The sequence below is a fragment of the Mauremys mutica genome, chromosome 12, assembly GCF_020497125.1.
Source record: "Mauremys mutica isolate MM-2020 ecotype Southern chromosome 12, ASM2049712v1, whole genome shotgun sequence".
Lineage (NCBI taxonomy): Eukaryota > Metazoa > Chordata > Testudines > Geoemydidae > Mauremys > Mauremys mutica.
In genome coordinates this window covers 54730734-54756059 of record NC_059083.1, presented here as the reverse complement: position 1 = coordinate 54756059, position 25326 = coordinate 54730734, and the positions used below count along the sequence as shown (strand labels likewise).

General features: G+C 54.8%; 1 long non-coding RNA gene across 1 annotated transcript; it reads right to left on the bottom strand.

Moving 5' to 3' along the window:
- Positions 1-7707: 7707 nt before the first annotated feature.
- LOC123345435 lies at positions 7708-22577 on the bottom strand. The gene is made up of 3 exons (XR_006572784.1): positions 22413-22577; positions 10646-10758; positions 7708-10003 (listed from the first exon to the last, which is right to left on the bottom strand). It is a non-coding gene; the product is annotated as an uncharacterized LOC123345435 (long non-coding RNA).
- Between the last annotated feature and the right edge of the window lie 2749 nt (positions 22578-25326).

Below are 25326 nucleotides of genomic sequence, written 5' to 3'. Positions count from 1 at the left end.
CACCTCGCGCACTCTCGTGCAGTATATGCTGAACCAGGACCTTCAAACCGAGTCGAGGAGGAGGCGGATACGGCAGCGCGGCGATGACAGTGATGAGGACGTAGACACAGAATTCTCTCAAACCGTGGGCCCCCGCACTTTGGAGATCCTGATGGTAATGGGGCAGATTCTATCCATTGAACGCCGATTTTGGGCCCGGGAAACAAGCACTGACTGGTGGGACCGTATTGTGTTGCAGGTGTGGGACGATTCCCAGTGGCTGCGAAACTTTCGCATGCGGAAGGGCACTTTCATGGAACTTTGTGACTTGCTTGCCCCTGCCCTGAAACGCCATAATACCACGATGAGAGCAGCCCTCACAGTAGAGAAGCGAGTGGCGATAGCCCTGTGGAAGCTTGCAACGCCAGACAGCTACTGGTCAGTCAGGAATCAATTTGGAGTTGGAAAATCTACTGTGGGGGCTGCTGTGATGCAAGTAGCCAAAGCAATCACTAAGCTGCTGCTACGAAAGGTTGTGACTCTGGGAAACGTGCAGGCCATAGTGGATGGCTTTGCTGCAATGGGATTCCCTAACTGTGGTGGGGCGATAGATGGAACCCATATCCCTATCTTGGCACCGCAGTGCCAGGGCACCCAGTACGTAAACCGGAAGGGGTACTTTTCAATGGTGCTGCAAGCACTGGTGGATCACAAGGGACGTTTCACAAACATCCACGTGGGATGGCCAGGGAGGGTTCATGACGCTCGCGTATTCAGAAGCACTACTCTGTTTAAACGGCTGCAGCAAGGGAATTACTTCCCAGACCAGAAAATAACAGTTGGGGATGTTGAAATGCCTGTCGTTATCCTGGGGGACCCAGCCTACCCCTTGATGCCATGGCTCATGAAGCCATACACAGGCAGCCTGGACAGTGGTCAGGATCTGTTCAATTACAGGCTGAGCAAATGCAGAATGGTGGTGGAATGTGCATTTGGCCGTTTAAAGGCGCGCTGGCGGACATTACTGACTCGCTCAGACTTCAGCCAAACCAATGTCCCCTATGTTATTGCTGCTTGCTGTATTCTCCACAATCTCTGTGAGAGTAAGGGGGAGACCTTTATGGCGGGGTGGGAGGCTGAGGCAAATCACCTGGCCGCTGATTACGTGCAGCCAGACACCAGGGAGATTAGAAGAGCACACCAGGAAGCGGTGCGCATCAGAGAAGCTTTGAAAACGAGCTTCATCAATGGCCAGGGTACAGTGTGACTGCTGTGTTTGTTGATGAACACCCAACCCCCCTTGATTGACTCATTCCCTGTAAGCAACTCACCCTCCCCCTTCGAGTACAGCTTACTTATGCAAATAAAGTCACTCTCGTTTAAAAATCATGAATTCTTTATTAATTCATTATAAAAAGAGGGAGAGAAGTAAGGGTGTGGTTTGGGAGGAGGATAGGAAGGATGGAGAAGGCCATTAAAAAAATTTCACATTAACGACAGCCTTCTGGTTGGGCTGTCCACGGGGGTGGAGTGGGCGGGTGCACGGAGCCTCCCCCCATGCGTTCTTACACGTCTGGGTGAGGAGGATATGGAACATGGTGAGGGTTGAGGGTGGTTACACAGGGGCTGCAGCGGTACTCTGTGATCCTGCTGCCGTTCCTGAAGCTCCACCAGACGCCGGAGCATGTCAGTTTGATCACGCAGCAGCCCCAGAGTTGCATCCCGCCACCGCTGATCTTCCTGCCGCCACCTCTCATCTCGGTTGTCCCTCCTGTCCTCACGTTCACTGGCCTCTTTCCTGTAATTTGATACCACGTCCTTCCACTCATTCAGATGAGCTCTTTCAGTGCGTGTAACTTCCATAATATCCGAGAACATCTCATCTCGCGTCTTCTTTTTCCTGCGCCTTATCTGTGCTAGCCTTTGGGATGGAGGAGGGACGCTTGAAATATTTGCAGCTGCATGAGAGGGAGAGAAATATTTAAAAAGATACATTTTACAGAACAATGGTTATACTCTTTCACAGTGAACAGCACTATTCACCTTACATAGCCCATGTGATTTCCCTACAAGGTCGCATTTTTCATCTTAATACTGAGTGCCTGCAGCTCTGTAGTTACAGATCTCACAGACACAGGTCCAGGCATCAGAATTCAGCTTGCATGCAGCCATGGTAAGCCACTGTCTTTCGGCTTCTGCAGTGATTTACCCCTCCCCCCAATGCATGGCTAATACCACGCTATCTCCTTGCTAATCAACACCCTTCCCACTGCGTGGCTGGTAGTTTGGGGAAGCCCCGCTGGCCAAACACAAAAAAGATCATCGGCATTTCATTCCTCCCCTCCCCCCGCTTGGCTACATGGAGGAAAGGATTTTTTTTTAAGCTGCTGCAGTCCACGAACCCAGTAGGAAAATGGCCATCCACCTTACTTAAATTCCTGATTTTTAACCAGGTTATCCTGAACGATATCACTTTGCTGAGGATAACACAGCGAGATAAAGAGTGGATGCTTCTTGAATGCCAGCAATCACCGGGACCATACGCTGCTATGCTTTGCCACGCAATGATACCGGACTACTTGCTACATGCATGGCGTGGTAAAGTGTCCTACCATGGTGGGCGGAACAAGGCTGCCTTGCCCAGAAACCTTCTGCAAAGGCTTCTGGAGTACCTACAGGAGCGCTTCATCGAGATGTCCCTGGAGGATTTCCTCTCAATCCCCGGACATGTTAACAAACTTTTCTAAGTAACTATACTGTCTGCGAATACATCCCAAGTCCTCAGGGCAAATCAATCATTAAAAAAACGCTTGCTTAAAAAACAATGTTTGCTATTTACAAAGGTACACTCACCAGAGCTCCCTTCCATGGCGTCATTGTCTGGGATACTTGCTTGGGAGGGCTGGGAGGAGGGTAATTCCATCAGGGTGATAAAAAGCTCCTGGCTGCTGGGGCTTACGGAGTGCTGTGTGCTCTCTGCTAGGTCTTCCTCCTCTTCTTCATCTTCATCTTCCCCGTCTGCATAATCCTCAGCCATGGCAGAGATTACAACCCCCACCTCGGAATCCACGGTCAGGGGTGGGGTACTTGTGGTGCAGCCCCCTAAAATTGCATGCAGCTCAGCATAGAAGCGGCATGTTTTTCGACCTGCCCCGGACCTTCAGTTTGCTTCTTTGGTTTTCTGGTAGGCTTGTCTGAGCTCCTTAACTTTCACTCTGCACTGCACTGAGTCCCTGCTGTGGCCTTTATCCGTCATAGCCTTAGAAATTCTTTCAAATACTTTTTCATTTCATCTTTTGGAACGCAGTTCTGTTAGCACTGAATCCTCTCCCCAGATAGCGATCAGATCCAGTACCTCCCGTGCAGTCCATGCTGGGGCTCTTTTTCGATTCTCAGGAGACTGCATTGTTACCTGTGCAGATGAGCTGTGCGTGATCACCTGTGCTGATGAGCTCGCCACGCTGGGGAAGCAGGAAATGAATTTCAAAAGTTCGCGGGGCTTTTCCTGTCTACCTGGCCAGTGCATCCGAGTTCAGAATGCTGTCCAGAGCGGTCAGTGGTGCACTGTGGGATACTGCCCGGAGGCCAATACCGTCGATTTGCAGCCACACTAACCCTATTCCGATATGTTAATCCTGATATTAGCGCTACTCCTCTCGTCGGGGAGGAGTACAGAAACCAATTTAAAGAGCCATTAAAATCGATATAAGGTGCCTCCTAGTGTGGACGGGTGCAGCGTTAAATCGGTTTTATGCTCCTAAAACCGATTTAAATGCCTACTGTAGACCAGGCTTCAGTGTAGAGGTGCACTGCCCAGATGTGCAAGACCTTATATGGCCACATAGCTGAGCATGTGAGTCATGCCTGTGGCTTAGAGCTAGCCCGGACATGTCTGTGCTCACCTGAAGTCTTCTCTCCTCCCCTGTAAGAAGGGGAACCAATCAAAGTTACTGGCGGGAAACTGCCTAAGTTTGCCTATATAACCAGACATTTTCTAATCAGACCTCGGAGAAGGTCCTTGCTTTGCCACCTGGTCTGATCAGCTAGGAGTCTTTGGGAGGCCCTCTCCCCGCTCTCGTTTGTTTTTGAGCATACCCCGTTTTTAAACTCCCCTCCCACGAACAACGAATTTTGCCTGGAGAGCTCCTGATTATTGTGAGCAAATTGAGTCCTCTGATGCTGAAACTACTGTACCTGCTTCTGCCTTTGCTGCTGTCCTGGGGATTGGTAAGAACTCCCTCTTGCAAACCCCCCCTGTCCTAGCTGCTGGCTTTCTTTCCCCAACAGACAGACCCAAGTTAACTCCTTGGTCTGTATCTGTAATCTGCTTCTAGCTTGCAGCCGCCCCACTGCTGCAGCCACCACTGGGCACACACCACTCTGCCCTCTAAAACTACCCTTAGCATAAGGTGCACCCATTAGGTTAGGTTTAGCCTTTAGTGTAAATAAATTGTAATTTCATTTTGCATAGCTGTGATTAAGTTAGGTTTAGCATTGTACTCTGTAAGTTAGGCTTAGAGAATTGTTACATTGTGTTTTGTTACTTGCTAATTTGTGTAGTCTTGATTAAGTTAGATCATAGGTAAGATTTTGCTGGGTTCTGTATAATTGTGATTAAGTCTGTCTTCCCACTGTCAGCCCCCCCCTCCGGCTTCCCCAGCCACTTACAGTCTGTTTGTTCTTTGTGTCTCTCTGAGTTTAAATCTCCCTCTGCAGCGCCTCTGTCTTTGCTCTCTGCTCCACCACGTGCTTCTCTTCCCCCATCCCAATCTAGCATAAAACCCCCATTGGTTACTTTTTCCTCTCTGATACACCTCACATTCTACATTTACACCACTGTGACACATTTTTACCTAAAATTGTTTGCTATTTAACATATTTTATCCATAACTGTTAGTTGGTTATATGCTGCTGTGACCCACCTTTTTACATAGAAATTGTTAGCTACCTGTTACATTTATACTTCAGTGTTAATTGGTTACCCACTGTATTGTATCCTACTGTGTTGTACCCCACTATTGAAACCCCCTTACTGTTCACCAAAAGAAACCCCTCCCCAATTGCATCCGAAGAAGTGGGTATTCACCCACGAAAGCTCATGCTGCAAAACGTCTGTTAGTCTATAAGGTGCCACAGGATTCTTTGCTGCTTCTACAGAACCAGACTAACACAGCTACCCCTCTGATACCCTCCCCAATTGTCTACCTTAACAAACCCCATACCCCCCACTATTGAATTTTCTCTGTTTTTGTATTTGCTTAATAAAGTTTATTTTGCACCCCACCAGTGCAGTAATTGTCCCCCAAGATCCCCTACCTGCTGGCAGGGACACCGACATTGCCCATAAAGGGAGGAGACCCCCTCACCCAGTACCAACCCTTTCCATTGACTCCTTAAGTCCAAGCCCCCCAGGGACATGCTTCCTGGCCCCACAGATCTCACTGCCAGGACATTTTTCCAGAGACTCAGCCTCACTTTTCTCTTTGCAAATTTCACCCCCTCCCACTGCTTCCCCCTGCCCAAGTTATTGGTGTTGAAAACACACCCAGAAATAACAGAACTGTAAGCAGGCAGGGCACCTCCAGTGATCCCTCTAGACTCACACCACAGGCAGCCTTCATTTAGTGGGATGTTTCATAAACACCTGACCTGTCCTGTCCCATCCCTTCACACATCATGCTCTATTACATTAACCAGCATGCAGAATAAAGTTCTCAAGTCCACCCACGTACCCCAGCCTTTCCTGACTGTTGTCTCATTCCCCAAAGCCAAGATTTCTCTGCTGGAGCCCACCCTCCCCAGGCAGCTGCTGTACTCCCTACAAACTCCCTCTGCACAGTCTTTCCTGAGTCAGTGGGCAACCCTCAGCCCTTCTTAACTGGGGCAACTCCCCAGTCATAGGGTCTTCACTACAGCAACCTTCCTCACTCTGCAATTTCCTGAGTGCCTCCTGCTGCTCTTTGTAGGGAAACAGCTAATCTAACCCAGGTGTGCCTCATTAGTCATCAGCAATTGCTAACCCCAGGCCCTACAGCCAGTGATGAGCTGCCAAAATATTGGGCCTCCTACCCAATCCAACCCCCCGTGTTCTTCGATGCCCCCCTGGGACCCCTGCCCCATCCACCCCCCTTCCCTGACCTCTGACTACCCCCTGCTACCCCATCCAACCCCTCCTCTCATTCCTGATTGCCCCCTGACACCCCTGCCCCATCCAACCACTGCTCCTTCCTGACTGCCCCCATTCAATTCCCCTGTTCCCTGCCCTCTGACCGCCCCACCCCTATCCACCCCCCCACGACCTCCCAAACTCCCCTGCCCTCTTCCAACACCCCCTCCCTGCTCTCTTACAGCGCTGCCTGGAGCCGCTCCGCCGGGACCAACACCAGCACCGGCGCTGTGGGGCCCGAGCCAGCTGGGCCGGAGCTGCGGTGCCAGGACCAGCACTGGCACTGCGGGGGCCGGGACCAGCACCGGCACCGTGGGGCCCAAGCCGCAACCGCAGGGGCTGGGCCCAGCACCGGCACCCAGGACCGGCCGGGCCGGAGCCACAACCACGAGGCCGGAGCCAGCACCGGCACCGCGGGGGCCGGGCTGGAGCTGTGGAGCCGAAGCTAGGGGCGCTCGGCGGGGGCGGGGGCCGGGACCGGGCTGGGGGCGCTCGGCCGGGGGGTGCCAGGCTGGAGGGAGCCGCGCTCCAGGACCAGGAGCTGTGCTTGAGGGAGCTGCTGAGCCAGCCGCACCTCCCCTCCCCAGCTTACCTGCCTGCCTGCTGCTTGTTCAGGCTTCCCGCGAACATCTGATTCGTGGGAAGCAGGGGAGGGGGAGGAGAAGGGGGGCGGAGCAGGAGAGGAGGGGGAAGTGAGCTTGGGCAGGAGCTTTTGTTAAATAAAGCCCTTATAGAACCGGTTGTCCTGGAACAACCGGTTCTAAAAGGGCTGCTAAATTTAACAACCGGTTCGTGCGAACCGGCTCAAGCTCACCCCTGCCTACAGCCCTTAATAGGTGAACTGCCCTGCTACAAGAACCCCCAGTTCATGGACATATCAGATCCCAGCCATGGCCTCTGATGGCTCCGATTAGCCAGTCATTTCTCTGTCCAGAACCCTGTGAGACTCCACATGTCTGGGGCCCCTATGGGACCTTGACTGTCAACCCTACTCTGCCTTCTAACAGGGGAATCTAATGATCATGGCTGCATCCTCATTAGCCTCCCCCAGGGACAGGGATCTGAGACTCTTGCAGAACTGGAGGAGGATGGACCTGGGGCTGTCCCAGGGTGCCTCCAAAATAAAAAGTTCCTGGGCTGATGGGCACCTGGCCCCAGGGCCTGCCCCAAAGCCTGGCTGGCAGCAGGGGCAGGTTTCTCTGCGGCTCTGTCTCTGGTCCATTTGCTCTGGAGGTTTCTCTCTGTTCAGGAAAAATAGAAGGATTCTGACCTGACCTGGATCCTCCCCCACCCCTCACCCTCCTTTTCCTGTTTCTGTCCAGGGGTGATCATTAGCTGTCACCACCAGAAGGTTCTGGTTATTTCTAGGGGAGAGGAAGGAGGCAGCTCTCTTTGCTAACCATCTCCCAGATTGAGCATACCTGGGTGCTGCTGCTCCCCAGCGGGGTTGGTGTGGGGAGATCCCTTCACTAATGCCCCTCTGTGCCCAACCTCCAAAACAATCTCACTAGGAGATTAAACAACCCCAAAATAATTAATTTTATGAACATTTAATATTTCAAAAATGGAGAAGAATAAAAGACAAATACAATTTTTTTTATTGAAAATGTCACAACAAATAAAAAATTTTCAGTCATAGAATATCAAGGTTGGAAGGAACCTCAGGAGGTCATCTAGTCTAACCCCCTGCTCAACAGCAGGACCAATCCCCAAATGGCCCCCTCAAGGGCTGAACACACAACCCTGGGTTTAGCAGGCCAACGTGCAAAGCACTGAGCTATCCCTCTGTCACCGCCCACATTCCTGTTTTTGACTAACCAGTGATGGTACCTGAGCCCTTTAACCCAGTCAGAAGCCAGGCCCTTTTCCCCAAAGGCTGGGGAGAGGGAGCCCTGAAGTTGGGCAGTCTACCAGGGTAGCTTCAGGGAGACAGCACTCCATACCCAAAGCTCCACTCAGAGGGCACTGCCAGCTACTGACACGAGGTACCTTTATACTGCCAGTCAGGACCTCAGGGATCATGCCAGGCCAGTGTCAAGAGAGAAAAGACCCTTGTCAGGACAGGCCTGCCTGCCCCTGCCCTCTTTGGAAGTTCCCACTCCTGCCAGGAGCAAGGAATGAGTAGAGCTGAGGACCATCCCACAACTGTTTAATTGGAGTAGATTCCACAATCTTATTCAAATGTAGAGACTGAGCATTTGTAGAGAGAATCTTTCCCCTATCTCTTGCACCATCACTGGGACCACCAGCTGATAAGCTCTTTCACACAGTAAACTGAGCTGATTGCCTCTAAGCACTCAGTGTTACACACTAGGAGTTAATTGTTGTGCTGCCAGGGGTGCATTCAATGGACATAGCTGGCATTGGATGTGTATGGGTATGTGGGTGCATTCAGCAGGCACAGCTGGCATTGGGTGTGTGAGGGTATGAGTGCACTCAGCAGCACAGCTGGCAATGGGTGTGTACAGGTATGTGGGTGCAATCAGTGGGCACAGCTGGTGTTTTGTTTGTGATGTGTGGGTGATGGGCTGGTGGTGTTTGTCTAATTGTGTTGACTCAAATGTCTAGCATTTATCAATACTGTATTATTTTCAGCTCACCTGCAGCCTCCCTCCTGCCCCATCAGTTTAAATAAAGCCACATCAGCTGAGCCCACCCACCACCGGCTGCTTATCAACTTCCTTCAGAGTAGGTGGGGTTCTCTAGGTTTCCTTGCAGACTCTGCCACTCGCAGAGTGTAGAGACTACATACCCCAAAGGGGGGGCACCATACAGCCTCCAATTAGATCCCAGACTGATCCTCCACCAAGTCCCATTAGATTCGTGTCTCCTCCTTCCAGCCCAAAGACACTCCAGGACAAGGAGGCATTGTAAATGACAAGAACACCAATATCCTCTGTTTCTGAATGATCCCAGCGACCAGCAGTTTCCCCTCCATCTCCCAACATACGTTGGTCTCCAGCCACCCCTCCCACACCATGCACTTCTTCACTGATTTGGATGGGGCAGGTCCCCGAAGGTGAAGGGCTAACTCAAGTGGATCCTTTGATGTCTAGTCAGTGCTGAGCTCTGGCCGAAGCTTTTTCTGCAGTTGTGGCATGTGTAGGGTTTCTCTCCTGTATAGATTCTCTGGTGTCTGATGAGTTCTGAGCTCTGGCTGAAGCTTTTCCCGCAGTCGGGGCATTTGTAGGGTCTCCCCGTGATGTGGGTTCCCTTGTGTCTAACAAGGTCTGATTTCTTGCTGAAACTTTTCCAGCATTCAGGGCACTTGTATGGCTTTTCTCCAGAAACATGAGCTGCCTGGTGTCTAATGAGGTGCCTGTTGTCATTGAAGCTTTTCCCACAGTCACAACACTTGTAGGGTTTCTCTTCTGTGAGGATCCTCTGGTGCTGAATGAGGTTTGAGCTCTGAGTGAAACTTTTCCTGCAGTCAGGGCATATAAAAGGCTTTTCTCCCATGTGGTTCCTCCGGTGCACACTAAGGGCTGAGCTCTCATTGAAGCTTTTCCTGCAATCACACTTGTAGGGTTTCTCCCCTGTGTGCAGTCGCTGATGGGTGATCAGACTGGATCTCCAACGGAAGCTTTTCCTGCATTCACCACATGTTTGATCTCTTTCCACTGGGGTTTCTTGGCTGTCCTGTGAGTGGACTTATTCCCTCTCTTCCTTAGAGGGTGTCCATTCTCCATAACTGGCTCACTCTGACGGTCACAGGATTTTTCCTGCTCAGGACTCTTGGAAACGCTCCCTTTGGATCTTCCTGAGCCCTTCCCGAGCCCTTCCCTTGTGGTGCCACTTGCTCCAGACCTGCCTGCAGAGGATTCTCTTCCCCGTTTTCCTTCACCATCCTGTAACCTGCTGGGATAGAGGATACAGATAGGAGTCATTCCCTGTGCTGGTGGGCATGGGAACCTGAGAGAGGGGAATGGGGAAGGGTTTTTCACAAGGATAAAAACTAAACTAAAATCTCTGTTGGTAAAACTGAAAATCAGGAACTGAGTTCCACAGAAAAGAGGGTATCAGGGAAAATCCTCTTCAACAGACTGGAAGTTGAAGATTAAAAAAAATCAGGCTGGAAATAAGGCAGAGGTTTGTTTGTTTTTTTAACAGTGAGAGTAATTAACCATTGGAACAATTTACCAAGCATTATGGAGGATTCCCCATCCCTGACAACTTTTAAATCAGGATTGGATGTTTGTCTAAAAGATCTGGTCTCAGAATTAGTTTGGGGAAGTTCTCTGGCCAGTATTATACAGCGGGGGTCAGACTAGGTGATCACAGTGGTCCCTTCCAGCCTTAGAATCTATGACTCTCATGAGAGCACCTGGAGGAAGGGTTAGTGGCCAGATATTAGGTAGGATGGGTGGGAAGCCATGAGTGACGTCTGCCATGAGACTACAACACATACTTGTAACAATTCTGAATGACTGAGCTGAGGCATAACTAAGAGAGCACGTGAGACTTTAGAAGCCTTTTGAGTTGGTTTAAGCACTTCCTCACCTGTGCAGGTGCCTCTCAGGAGCTCCCTTTTCTTGGAGCCCTGAAGAGCCAGGAGCCAGGGTGCTTCCCCTCGGTCCAGCTGGGATGTCAGATCAAGTCTGGGCATTGGAATCCTGCTCAGGAGAAAGAACAGGCCATATCTGGGTTTGTTACATATTGGCTGAGAATGTGTTGTGACATTGCACTCTATATGATTTTATAAATATATGCTAATGAGTGAATATAATGTAACTGGAATATTCTTCATGCAAAAGGTCTCTTGTAAGATACCATTACAAAGCTTATAATCTGCTGAGTGTGATCATCCCATTTGTATAAATGTATCACTCTTGTATCTGAACCTAGAAATATGAAATATAATTCTGAGGGCCTATTCTAATTATGTAATCATTAATGGTGGTTTGGAATCTTGATGACTCCCATTAACCAGGGCAATTGACTGCAGATGGCTCTGTTTTACCTGTAAGTCTTCCTGTATCCGTGTGTGCTGGCAAGTGGGTAATGAAGTCTTATAGTGACATGTGATCATGTCACCTGAACTGAAATCCATCTTTAACCTGGTGCTTTTCCATTGTGGGGGGACCCAGAGGGACAAAGGATTCCCACCTTATGCAAAAGATATATAAATGGTGGAACAGAACAAAGGGGAGAGCCATCATGAAGAATCCCCTAGCTACCACCTGAGCTGAAACAAGAACTGTACCAGGGGAAAGAATTGTGCCAGGCCTGGAAGATGAAGCATCTCTAAGGGTAGGTCTATACTTACCTGCCAGGTCAACGCGTAGAGTTTGACTTCTCGGAGTTCGAACTATCGCGTCTAATCTAGACGCGATAGTTCGAACTCCGAACGCGCTCCCGTCGACTCCGGAACTCCACCACCGCGAACAGCGGTGGCGGAGTCAATAGGGGAGCCGCGGACTTCGATCCCGCGGCGTCTGGACGAGTGAGTACTTCGAACTAAGGTAGTTCGACTTCAGCTACGCTATTCGCGTAGCTGAAGTCGCGTACCTTAGTTCGACCCCCCACCCTAGTGTAGACCAGGCCTTTGGGAGAGATGATCTGTATTCAGTTTGATTAGACATAGATTTGCGTGTTTTATTTTATTTTACTTGGTAATTCACTTTGTTCTGTCTGTCACTACTTGGAACCACTTAAATCCTACTTTCTGTATTTAATAAAATCACTTTTTACTTATTAATTAACTCAGAGTATGTGTTAATACCTGGGGTGGGGCAAATAGCTGTGAATATCTCTACCAGTGTTTTAGAGGGTGAACAATTTGAGTATAAAATGGATTTATTTGGGTTTAGACACCACTGGGAGTTGGGCGTCTGAGTGTTAAAGACAAGAACGCTTCTGTAAACTGCTTTCAGTTAAGCCTGGAGCTGTTAGGGGACGTGGTTCAGACCTGGGTCTGGGTTTGCAGCAGGCTAGTGGGTCTGGCTCAAACCAGGCAGGGCATTGAAGTCCCAGGCTGGTGAGCAGGAAAGCAGGGGCAGAAGTAGTCTTGGCACATCAGGTAGCAACCCCCAGAGGGTTTCTGTGATCCAATCTGTCATACATGTCACAAAGACTGTTCCAGGATTTTAAACCCAGCCTCTCTGGCTTTGTCTAGAGTAGATGTTTTCTTTTGGAAACCTCCCACCAGTGTACTCACACAGGAGCAGCCACAATTGGAGCACTAGGATGGACAGGAATCAGGCAATTAACTCTACCACCACCATAACATCTAGATGTGCTGTAAAGTGACATGGTGGTAAAAACATCAATGTCCCATTTGTGTGACTACTACATAAGAGTTGGGGCAAATTTTCTCTGAGGAATAGTAAATTCACAGAAAAATACATTTTTCAGGGCACCAAAACTATCTGCTATATCCAAGCAAATTCAATGAGTAGTTTTGCCACCCTAAAATTATTTTTCCACATTTTTTTTAAATTAACCACTTTGGCATTTCATTTCAAAATGGCATTGGACACAAACAATGTTCTTTCAATGAGAAAAACTGGGGGGAAAATCAGTTTTTGTTCAAAACACCATTTTAAAAATTATTTATTTTATTATTATTGTTTTTGTTAGGCCACTGAACTGAAAACTCAGTTATTCTTTCATCATTTGGCTATCCACTCCATCCTCTCTACCCCACCTGGAGCTGAGCTGAGTTCAATGTGGGGGCAGAGAACAGACAAAGCCTTCCTTCCACAGGGCAGCACTTCACCCCAAGGGACTCTCTCACACACACTGAGAAGGAGATGTGGCTTCTGGGGTGAATTCAAGGACACACACACACACACACGTAATAAAACATTTGCTGCAGTTTATATTCCTCTACATTTATCCAAATTATCTCATTAGGTAATGAGCATGCAATTTCACATGGGGAAGCACATGCTCCCTGTGTCTCTCCTCCCACACCCTGCCCTTGGGCTGGGGGAATCGGTTCCTGGCCCTGTCCCAGGGTGTTCACTCTCACTGAGCTGGCTCGGCTCCTTCAGGCGCTCAGGAGAGCAAAGACTAGAGGGGTCAGGGTGGGCAGCAGCTCTGGGACTCACAGACCCCCACCCAGGAGCAGAGCTGGGGTGAGGAGGGGCTGTTGGTGAAGAGTCACTTTCCTGCCTGGCCCCAGCCCTTTCCCCTGGGTCTCTCCCCTCATCTGCAGGCTCCGGCTCAGGGGCTGGTGTCAGCAGAGCCCAAGGCTGGTTCCAGTCCCTGGAGAAAGTGCCCCCCTCTGGAGGTGGGGCAGCAGTTTTAGAGTTTGACCCTGTAGTGAGTCATAGTGGACCACAAGCTGAATACGAGTACTGTGGAAAGGGATCTAGGGGTTCTAGTGGACCACAAGCTCAATATGAGTGAACAGTGTAACACTGCTGCAAAAAAAAAAAAACCCAGAAGCTCACTCTGGGATGTCTGCTCTACTCTGCGCTGATTAGGCCTCATCTGGATTATTGTGTCCAGTTCTGGGCACCACATTTCAGGAAAGATGTGAACAAATTGGAGAGAGTCCAGAGAAGAGAAACAAAAAAATTAAGGTCTAGAAAACATGACCTTGGAGGGAGGTAGCATCTTTTTACATAAGCTGTTTGTATCTATTGGGTTTCTGGGAAACTGGGCGGGCGGGACCCCGCCCAATGCTAAAGGATCCCCCCCACCCAGGCTAAGGGGAGGATCTACGGGACCTCAGAAACTCACTAATTGCGGGGGACAACTAATAAAAGAACAGGGACAGGAGTGTGGTCAAAGGGTCATAAGAAGGGAGCCTGACGGGGACACCGAGCAGAGAACCCCAGACAGCACCCACTGCTCCTCGAAGGCGTCAAGGGAACCAGTGGACACCGCCCAGAAGAACTCCGCCTGGATACGTGAATGGACCAAGGACTGGAAACAAGCCCCACAGTCACAGGAGTCTCCATTGGCCAACCGCCTCTCCCTGGTCGCGTAGATGGCCATTTTAGCCAGGGCGAGGAGGAGGTTGACCAGGAGGTCCCGTGACTTTGTGGGGCCACGGATTGGAAGTGCGTAGAGAAGGAGGTGAGGGGAAAAGTGCAGCCAGAAACGTAACAGGATATTGGTGAGGAGCCAGTATAGGGGCTGCAACCTGGCGCACTCTAAGTAAACATGCACCAGGGTCTCCCTCACGCCGCAGAAGGGGCAGGTGTCTGGGACAGGGGTAAACCACGCCAAGTACACGCCTGTGCTCACAGCCCCATGGAGGAGCCACCAACTGATATCCCCGGCGGGCCTTGGGACCAGGGTGGAGTAGAGGCTGGCCCACTGGGGCTCCTCACCCACCAAAGGTGGCAGAAGGTCCCGCCACTTGGTGTCAGGGTGGGACACGAGGGTGAGGAAGTGAAGGGTATGGAGCACAAGCGTGTAGAGATGTTTCCTTGGCGCACCCCGAAGGTGAGCAAGGAGTCACGGAATTTGCGCACCCGATGGTAAGCCGCAGCACCCTGCTTCCCGGTCCTCTTTCCCTCCCCCATGAGGGCCCTCGTGGCTAGGAGGATTTTGTGGAAGTCCCCCCAGCGCTGGAGAGCAAGCGGGATCTTGTTGCGGGAGCCCCGGACGTCCTCCAGGAACTCCTGCAACTCCTCCCTCAGCGTATGGGGGGATGGGGCCTCTGGCGCAGCCCCGTGGCCTATTGGGACGGACAAGCAAGGGGCGGACCCTGGCTCAGTGGGGGGCGGCGGAGGGAAGAGTGCAGCCCCTAGTGGGTCGGGACTGTGAAACTCAAAGGCCGCTCCCTGGGACTCATCCTCCGGGAAAGGGAAGGAGACAGCTCCAGGGGCGGCAATAACATTGTGGGAGGTGGAGGGGGCAGGGCTGGGGTCAGGAGCAGGGGTGGGGGGAGGGACAGAGACGGGACCCTGGGCCGCAGGAGCTGAACCATCAGTAAGCGGCTCCTCGCGGCCAGGTACGGGGATTTGAGGGGCAGGGAGGGGGTCCCCAGCAACACCGGGCTCGGGCTCAGTGGCAGGTAGAGCAGCCTCGGCAAGGGGAGATGCAGAACCCTCAGGGGGGCCCCTGCCCGGGAAGGAACTCGATTGCCCCGCGCCACCGAGGGACACCCCTGGTAGCCCTTCTCCCGGCCACGAGGCACCGGCCGTCGCCACAGCAGGCTCGGCGGCCAGCAGCAGGGTGCCGTCTGCAGCCGGACAGGTTGAGGGGTCCAGGGGCCCCTCGGAGGCGGGAGCGGATGCAGCAGGAGGGTCGGTGGAGCACGGGGAAGGGGAAGCCGGGGTGAGGTCGGCTAGATCGAGGCCCGTGGGCAGAGGGTCGTCCTCCCCCGGGGTGACCGGGGTCAGACCCAGGGCCTCGATCTCTGCAAAGATGGAGGGGAGCTCACCTCCCACCACCCCGGGGTCCTCCCCACTCGCGCCCGAGGCGACGCTCACCTCGGGTAGTGCAGGGGGTACAGGCGGCAAGGGAACAGGAGGGGCCGCAGCGGAGGCCTCCGCAGGGGGGGACTGCGGAGGGGGGATGGTGGCACCCCCCGGTGCTGCCATGTCTGCCCTAGCCGTCATCGGCAGATGGGTCAACCCCTGGGGCACGGCGGAAGGCTCGGTGTCGGCGGCCCCCTTTCTGGTCTTACGGGGGGTTTCCGCCTCAGGTGGCACGGGCGGAGCCCGAGCCTTCCGCTTGCCCCGCTTACCCCGTACCCGGGTCCAGCCCTCCATGGCATAGTCTTCGGGCTGGTCGACAGGGGTTGGGTTGGGGGGCAAGGATGCCTGTTCGGGGGCTTGGAGAGGCACTGGGGGGACAGTAGGAGAGAGGGAAGAGTCCCCCTGGGGAGAGCCCTCTCCCACGCCCGGCAGTACCCCTGCCGCACCCTCCTCCACAGGCCCCGCCAGAGTGCAAGCAGCAGAGGAAGGGCTCTCCCGCTCGTCTGGGCGCACTGGAGGACGGACCCCTGAGGCCCAAGCGGGAGCAATGATGGGCTGAGGAGGAGGAGGGGCGACTCTGGGCACCGGGCGGCCAGGGGCGCCGGCGACGACGGGGCCGGCACCCTGCTGGGGCTCGGGGGTCCCGGGCGCTCCCCCGTGCCGGGCCAAAGGGCAGTCCCTCCGAACGTGCCCCGTCGCCTGGCAGAGGTAACACCGAGCCTCCCCCGTCGAATAGTGCACCCGGTAATGGGCCCCCTGGTAGGGGACCAGGAAAGACCCCTCGAGCGCCTCTCCACCACGCGCCGCCGACGGCAGTTGAAGCTGCACCTGCCGGCGGAACGAGAGGATGTGACGGAGGGCGGGGTCCTTGCAGCCCAAGGGAAGAGGGCTCACCATGGAGATGGGCTTCCCCAGAGTAGAGAGGGCGGGTAACAGGGCGACATTGGGCAGGAAGGGAGGGACGGAGGTCAGGACCACTCGGACACCCAGGTCCTCCAGCGGCTCGAGGGGGACGAACACGCCCCCCACCGCCAGGCCCTTCTCCACCGCCTCCTGGGCAGCGGCCTCCGAGGCAAGGAAGAAAACCACCTTGCCGTACATTTTGGAGGCCGCCACGATGGCTGTGGGCCCCACCACCCTCGCCAGCGCCCGCACGTAGGTCTCCACGTGGGGCGAGGCGGGCACCAGGAGGCAACGGACGCCGTGCTTCCGGGTCAAGGTGGGGAAGGGGCCCCGGCCGCTGTAGATGGTAGCGGAGGCGGCGGTCGGGGGAGATGACGTAGCGGCGGGCGGGGGGGCCGCCGCCACCTGGGTGTACACTCTGGGGGCCGAGGGAGGGGCACCCGCAGAGCTGGTGGAGGGGACAGCGGGGAGGGACGCCGCGGCCAGTGGCGGGGCCGCGGCAGCGGTGGCAGGCTCCGCCATGGAGGGCTTTGTCTTCCTAGCGGGGCCTTTTCCCTTCTTTTTGCCCTGGCCCTTTCCGCCGGCTGGGGGGGCTCCCCCAGAGGCGGAAGGGGCGAGGGACGTGGCAGCAGCAGAGGGCACCCCATCGGTCGCCGCTGCCGGCGCCTCAGCGGGAGCGGTGGCAGGTGGTCCGGCAGCGGCGGTTGAGGTCGAGACTGGGGGGGGGTTGGGAGGAGCAGGCGGGGGAGGGGGGACAAGCGTTGTCCCAGGGGTCCCACCCTCCGCGTCTCCCGCCATGCTGAGTCGGGAGGGAGGGCAAACACCGGAGAAAGGGGGCGGGGGGGAAGAACAGGTCACCCACTCCTCCCTGCTAGGCTGTGGGCAGGGGAGGAGGGTGCCAAACTGGGGGAGGGGGGCAGATAGGGGGAGTATCAACGACTGGGGCGGGGGGTCAGTCACCGACACGAGATTGAAATCCGGCTCCTCTAGCTGCACTAGGGGAGGGGAGGGGAAACAAGAGCAACGGGGGGTGCAGTGCAAGAGGGGCAACTTAAACAGGGGAGAGGCACAAGCGCACTGATGGGGCTAGGGGCGCACGAGGGGAGGGGCTAATCAGGGTGAGGGGCCGCGGAGGGAGGGGAGCAACCAGGCTGGGAGTGGGGCAGAGGGACCGAGGGGCTGGTTTCAGGGCTGGGGCAGGACAAACAAAGCTGCAAAGGGAGACGGCCGGGGCAGGCAAACAAACTGAAGCTGGGCGGGGTGGGGGAAGGCTACCAGGGGCAAAGCTAGGGGGCCTGTTGCAGAGGGGCGGGGGGCAGTCCGGGGAAGGGGGGGTGTGCGTGCACCCACGAGCACTTGTGCAAAGTCAATGGCTGGCAGGCTGCTGCTGGGGGCCCAAACGGTGGCAATAGGGCATGGCAGGCCAGGCGAGCAGCTGAGTCCCAGAGGCAGGAACTGAGGCAGATGGTAAGGGACTGCAGGGGTGGTGGAGGGGGCAGCGGTGGTGGTGGGGGTTGGGGGGGACGGGACACAGATGGACCAGGGGGCAGGCTCCACGCCACACCCCGTGTCCCCACAAACACAGTCTAAACCCCCACCACTAGAGCACAGTTAAAGAGTTACTCAGTCTTTGGTGGCCCCCTCCACAGTGGTCTTCAGAGTCCTGTGCGCTCCCCAGCAGCCGGTGGTCTTCTCAGTCCTCTTCCTCCTCCAGGCTCCAGTAGCTCCCCAGGACAAACACAGCTCCAGCAGCAGCAGCAGCTCCTCCTTCTCCAGCAGCCCTGGTGGCTAGGCAGGAAGGACCCCCCACAGGTGGTAGCTGTAGTGGTGGTGGGGTCCTGGCGTCTCCCTCCAGAGAGGGGGAGTGGGGGCTGGCCAGCAAGGCCCCCCCCCACCCCTCACTCACTTGCTCAGCAGTAGTGGCAGCAGCAGTCCAGGAAGGAGCCCTCCAGCCAGCAGCAACAGCAGCCCAGGAAGGGAGAAGGAGCTCCAGCCAGCAAGGCAGCCAGAGAAGGGGGAGTACTCCAGCCAGCAGGGCAGCCCCAGCAGACAGAGAGGTCCCTGTAGCAGGGTGGACCGCTGCTCCTGCCCTGAAGGGGTTAAAACAGCCCAGGAGAGGGCTGCGGCTGGGGCAAGAAGCCTGGGCTGATTGGGGGAAAGTAGGCTCAGCTGTGGCCATGCCCCAATCAGGCCCAGCTGGCCCCTATAAGAGGCTGTGAGCCAGAAGTCTCTCTCTGTTTGTAGAGGGAGAAGGGCCTGGCTGCAGGGAGCTAGAGACAGGGTACCTGAGTGGAGCAGGGCTGGGGAAAGGTAGAGGAACTGGGGAGCTCCAGCCTAGAAAGCCCCAGGTTGTGGCCTAGCAGAAGGCCAAGGGGTACTGGGGGGTGCAGAGGGCAGCCCAGAGGTAGGCCAAGGCAGCAGGTGCAAACCCAACCTTGCCAGTGATGAGTAGGCTGATACTGCAGTCCGCCCCAGGGCATGGGGCTAGATGATGACTGGTAGTAGCCTTATACTGAGGCAAGGTGGGAACAGCGGGTGGGGGTTCCCCAGGGAGGGGAGACCCTAAGACTGAGGGGTTCCTGCCAAGGGGGTAGCACCCCAGGTAAAAGGGCACCGGGTCCAGGGAGGGACATGGGACATCTACAGGTGGCTCACCAGCCTGCAGAGGGTGCTCTGGAGCTGGAACCAAGCTAATTCCCAGAAGTCATCAGCAGGAGGTGCCACAGGGGTGAGTCCTCTCATCTACACTGTTTCTTATAATCTATATGTATAAATAACTGCTACAGATAACGCATTTCTACATGGAGCAATTTCACATATATTATAGTGCAAGAAGCTGCTACCTGTAGGCATTTGCTACATCAGGTAGCAGTTTACTACAATAGCAGTTTTTTACAATCCATTCCATATCAGTAACTGCTACAAGTAGCACATTCCTATGTGGAGCAGTTTAATACACTACACCTGCCACTGGCTGCAGCTGCTTGGGACCAAGAGGCTCTTGATCTGCTGTGCAGAGCAATGGGGGACTGCTGTTGAGGTGTCCCCCTACTATAGGTGCTGGAACTAGGGGTGCATGGGTTCTGCTGCATCCCTGACTTGAAGTGGTTACCATCATACACAGGGTTTACAATTTGGTTTGATGGCTCTTGGCAACCCCACTATGCAAATTGTTCCAGCACCCTGCCCCCCATCCATTGTGTGCCCAGTGGGGAGCAAGCAGAGTGCGCTCCTCGCCTCAGCCCTACTGAGAGTGTCTGGGAGGCAGGTTGAGACAAGGCTTTGGGGCTTCTCAGGCTGGTGAGGGGGCTACTCCCCCCTGCACATTCAAGGGATAATTATCTTGACAGTCAGCCCAGCTTTGAGGGTTTCAGGCTGCTGCAGAACGACCATCTGTAACCTTTCCTTGCTGGAAAGAAACCAGCATGAGCTGCTACCATCACAAATATTGTTGAAATCACACTTTCCCAACTCTCTAATTGTGTAGTGAATGGCAGTACCCCAATGTGGCCATTCATTCTGCCATTTTGTCCCCCTTGTCTCTGGGAGTCTTTCCTTTGTCTACAATGGGCTTTGGGTCAGGTCCATAGGCTGTGACACAGACACACTGATTCCTCTGTGGATGACTGAATCTGCACTTTTCTAGGACCTTTTCCCAGAATACCTTTTGAGGAGCTGCTGGACCTCCCAGAGCCCCCAGAAGTCACTGTGGGAGAAAATTGATCACCTCTTTTCCTGGCTCAGGCCATCTGGAGACAGGCTGAGGACTCCTGCTCCCCACTCAGACCAGGATGCATGGCAACCCCACTGGGAGCAGCAGGATGGGTCCTTTCTCCTAACTGCAGGGCCACCCAGAGGATTCAGGGGGCCTGGGGCAAAGCAATTTCAGGGGCCCCTTCCATAAAAAAAAATTGCAATACTATACAATACTATATTCTTGTGGGGGCCCCTGCGGGGCCCGGCACAAATTGCCCCACTTGCTCTGCACCCATGGGCGGCCCTGGGAAAAATAAACCTTCTGCATCTTGGCACAAACCCAGTTTTGAGAGAACTTCTTTACAAGGTATCACTGGTTCTCAGCATCAGCTAGTGGTAAAAGGCACTAAAGCTCATTAAAAGGGTTGGACAAATATTTTCCATCAAAACTTTTTCTGGATCGAAAACTAGGGGTTTTTAAAAAGCAGAAAAAAATCACAGACAATGTCTGCTTTCCTTCAAAATTTGTTGTGGTTTTTTTAATTGAAAAGCTGAAATTAGTCTACCAAAACCTGAATATGGTTTGGGGTTTCAGAAGTGTGTGGCCAAATATTTGCTGCTTTCTGTGTTTGATTGTTTAAAGAAACAATAAAAAAATTCTGCTTAAAAATCCAAAACTTTTGAACCGCCTCAGCTTGTGACCAAACACCTGAGCCCATCCAGTCAGAGATTTTTCCAGGTTTCTGATACTCTGCTCGCTTCCTTGACTCATATCTATCTCCATAACTTTGGGTTCATTTAGCTTAAAACATAAGAGCAACCATACTGGGTCAAACCAAAGGTCCATCCAGCCCAGTATCCTGTCTACTGACAATGGCCAATGCCAAGTGCCCCAGAGGGAGTAAAGCTAACAGGTCAAAAGATCTCTCTCCTGCCATCCATCTCCACCCTCTGACAAACAGAGGCTAGGGACACCATTCCTTACCCATCCTGTCTAATAGCCATTAATGGACTTAACCTCCATGCATTTATCTGTTTCCTAGAGACTGACTCCATGTGGTCCCTCACAAACTGGAGATGGTTACTGTGGGTTTGTCTTTAGTATAGCTTATGTACATAGTCCATGAATTGAGCATTTGAGCTTGTTCCAGAATCTGGGATGAGCCTATGTTGTGAAAACTGAAATGCTCAAAATAGCACATGCATGTGAATGGACATAGGGTGCTAAAATTAAATTAACCCAGGGGTTCTCAAACTGGGGGTCAGGACCCCTCAGGGGGTCACGAGGTTATTACTGGGGATCGTGAGCTGTCAGCCTCCACTTCAAACCCTGCTTTGCTTCCAGCATTTATAATAGTGTTAAATATATAAAAAAGTGTTTTTAATTTATAAGGGGGGTATTAATTTATAAAGGGGGGTAATTTAACACTCGGAGGTTTGCTATGTGAAAGGGGTAACCAGTATAAAAGTTTGAGAACCACTGAATTAACCCCTCTGGAGCCTCAGGGAATGTAGGGGGGGGGTCTCTCTTGATAGGGTTGGGAAGGATATTGCTCTTCTCATCTGATCCCTCCCCCAGTGGCTAATTTTAAATGAAGCTACCCTCCCCTGACATGAATCTCCCTATGGCACTGAAATTAAATACAGACTATAATTTGGCATTTGAGAAGTGAAAAGGATGGTAGCCCTAATGGAAAAGCTAACAGCTTGGCTCTTCTGCAAGCCTCAAACTGCTGAATGAGCTTTAGGTGAGGGAAGGCTGTGCCTCACAAACAGCCTGGCCCTGCTCCCTATCCAACCCCCACCCACTTCCTGCCCCCTGACTACCCACCCCCCCTTGTCCCCTCACCGTCCCCCAAAGACACCATCACCAACCCGGGACCCCACCCCTACCCACCCCCCTGCTGAGTCCTGACAGACCCCCGGAACACCCATGATCCAACCCCCCCATTCCCTGTCCCCTGACTGCCCCCTCAACCTCTGCCCCCTCCCTGTGCCCTGTCTGTGCCTGGGACTTCCTGCCCCTTAGACAACCCCCCCCGGCTCCCCCCTCACCCAGAGCAGGGATGGCTCTAGGTTTTTTGCCGCCCCAAGCAAAAAAAATTTTGGCTGCCTCCCCCTAGACCTGAGCTCTCCCCACCCCACTCACACCCCCTGCAGCCCCAGCACTGGGCTTCCCCCCAAACGTGGGATCCGCTACCAACACACGGCAGCCGAGCCCTGGCCCAGCTGCGACTCTGTCCCCATGCAGGTGGAGCTGCTGGGCGGCATGGAGCAGGAGTACTTACAGGTGGCAGTGTGGCTGCGGGGCATGGTGAAGAACACTGTCCCCTCCCTGGGCTTTGCGGCGCTGCTGGTGGCCGAGGTGGATCAGTTCGTGCTCACCGCCCTCACCCTCGACATGCTGGCGGCCGAGGACCTGGAAAGCCTCCCGGACCTGCTGCTCTTCAGCCTCAAGGTGCCCTGGCCCAGCCGCAGCAGGCAGGAAGGCGAGGATCTCCGGCTGCAGGGCTACCTGCTCAGCACCAACGAGCCCAGCCGGCTGCTCACCTCCTCACACACTCCGGGAGCCCATCTCGCCGCTGCCGCAGCCGGGGCTCGGCTCCAGGGGACCCCGCTTCCCTCCCTCCCTAGCTCCTCACACACTCTGGGCAGGGATGCCCAGAGGATTCAGGGGGCCTGAGGCAAAGCAATTTTGGGGGCCCCTTCCATAGAAAAAAGTTGCAATACTATAGTAACATATATTTGGAAATGTAAAAAATAACTCATGAAATACATTCAAAAATTAATTTGTAGTAATTTGAAAATACACTAAATTATTTAAAAACATTAAATGCTTTACTGGTATGTCTACATTTGCAATTACATAATGGGCTGTTCCTGGGTGATGGTGATGGTTGGTGCCAATGGACTGTTGCTGCCTGGGGGGTGGTGCTGCTGTTGCCCAGGGCTGAGTGGGGAGCTGGGCTCTGGGTTGGGGGTTGCTCAGCTCACAGGGGCTGGGCTCAGGACTGTGGGGAGATGGGGTCGGGGGGTGCCTGGCTCACAGGGGCTGGGCTCAGAGCTGGGGGTCAGGAATGTGGGGGATGGGGTCGGCAGGGGTGCCCAGCTCAGAGGGGCTGGGCTCGGAGCTGGGGGTCAGGGCTGTGGGGAGGATGGGGCCAGGGATGTCTGGCTCAGAGGGGCTGGGCTCAGAGCTGGGGGTCAGGGCTGTGGGGGGGATGGGGATGGGGTCGGGGGGTGCCTGGCTCAGAGGGGCTGGGCTCGGAGCTGGGATGAGTGCCTGGCTCAGAGGGGCTGGGCTCGGAGCTGGGGGTCAGGGCTGGGGGGAGTGCCCGGCTCCAGCCCCGGCCCCTTACCATGCAGCTTACCCCCTCTCCTGGACAGCGCTGCAGCGGCATGGTGTCTCCAGCGGGGCCTGAGTTCCTGCTGCTCGGTGGCAGCTTGTAGCCCCGCTCCCTTACCAGCTGAGACACTGGGGGATGGGGGAAGATGGAGGCAGGGGGAGCCTCTGACATTCTCATGGGGGCCTGGGGAAAATTGCCCCACTTCCCCCCCCCCCGGGTGGCCCTGACTCCGGGAGCCCCTCTCACCGCTACCGCAGCCCGAGCTGCGGCTGCGAGAGGGGCTCCCGGAGCATGTGATGGGAGGGAGGGGGAGCCGAGCCTGGGCTGCGGTGGTGGTGAGAGAGGCTCCTGGAATGTGTGAGGAGCTCAGGAGGGAGGGAAGCGGGGCCCGGGGTGCAGGGAGGAGGGGTCCTGCTGCCACTCTGAGTCTCCCCAGGGCGGCGCTGCGTTTCCCTGCCAGAGTGGGCTGTGCAGGGTGCTGCCAGGCTGGGCAGGGGGTGTGGATCCTGGCTCAGGAGAGTGGCTGTGCCAGGGCCAGCTTCCGACAATGCTGCCCCAAGCAAAAAAATAAAAAATAAAAATAAAAAGGGAGGGAGGACAGGGGCAGCTCTAGGCATTTTGCTGCCCGAAGCACTGCAGGCAGGCTGCCTTTGGCGGCTTGCCTACAGGAGGTCCCCAGTTCCGCGAATTCAGCGGCAGCCTGTGGGAGGTCCGCAGAAGTCGTGGGACCAGCAGACCCTCCGCAAACATGCCGCCAAAGGCAGCCTGCCTGCCACCCTCATGGCGACCAGCAGAGCGCCCCCTGTGGCTTGCTGCCCCAAGCACATGCTTGGCGTGCTGGTGCCTGGAGCCGCCCCTGGGGGCAGAGTGCTGCCCATTAGAAGGTGCCGCCCCAAGCACATGCTTGGAGGGCTGGTGCCTAGAGCCGGCCCTGACCCAGAGTCTCAGCACATCCAGTAGCTTCCTGGGACAGCGGCAGTGTGGCTTGGCGGGGTCTGAGCTCCGCCCCACTCAGAGCCGTGTGGTAAGGGGGCGGGGCTGCAAGCTCCAGGCTGAGCTCAGCTGCCTCTGCTCAGGGTGGAGCTCGCAGCCCCGCCCCCTTACCACAAGGCTCTAAGCGGGGCAGAGCTCAGAGGCCCCACCAGAGCCGCTGCCGCTGTCCCGGGAAGCTCTTGGATGCACTGAGGCTCAGGGAGAGGGGTGGGGTCAGGCAGGAGCCTCAGCCATTCTCGTGGGGGCCCCTGCGGAGCCTGGGGCAAATCGCCCCACTTGCCCCGCTCCTGGCGGCCCTTCCTAACTGTGCTGGCATGAGCAAGGGTGGCATGGGGACCAGTACCCAGGAAGCTGGGTCATGCATGCCCCTGCACTGAGCCCCAGGGACAAGTGTCAGGAGTGTTCAGGGTTGGCACAGTGCTGGGCACACAAAGCACTAGCCTGGCATCACCCCACCCGTGAGACCCAACACAGCCTCTGCCGCCTCCTCAGATGCCACAGGAGACTGAAGGCCTGACCCAGCTGCAGGGGTTAAAACAGACTGGAAAAGGGGGAGTCTTCACCACACCAGCCAGGAGGGGGAGCTGCTTCCGCCAGTTGGGGCATGTGGGAGAGCAACGTCCCCAGCCCCAAGGGAGGAGCCGGAGCGCTCTGCCTGGGAGTGGCTTTTACAGGAAAGGAGATTCCAGAGACCCCCAAATAAAGAGGTCTGGGCTGATGGGTACCTGGCTCCAGGGGCTGCCCCGAGCCCTGTCTGGCAGCAGGGGACAAGTTTCGGTGGGGCTCTGTCTCTGGTTCGTTCGCGCTGGAGATTTCTCTCTATTCAGGCAGGAGAGAAGAGTTCTGGCCGGATTCCCCACCC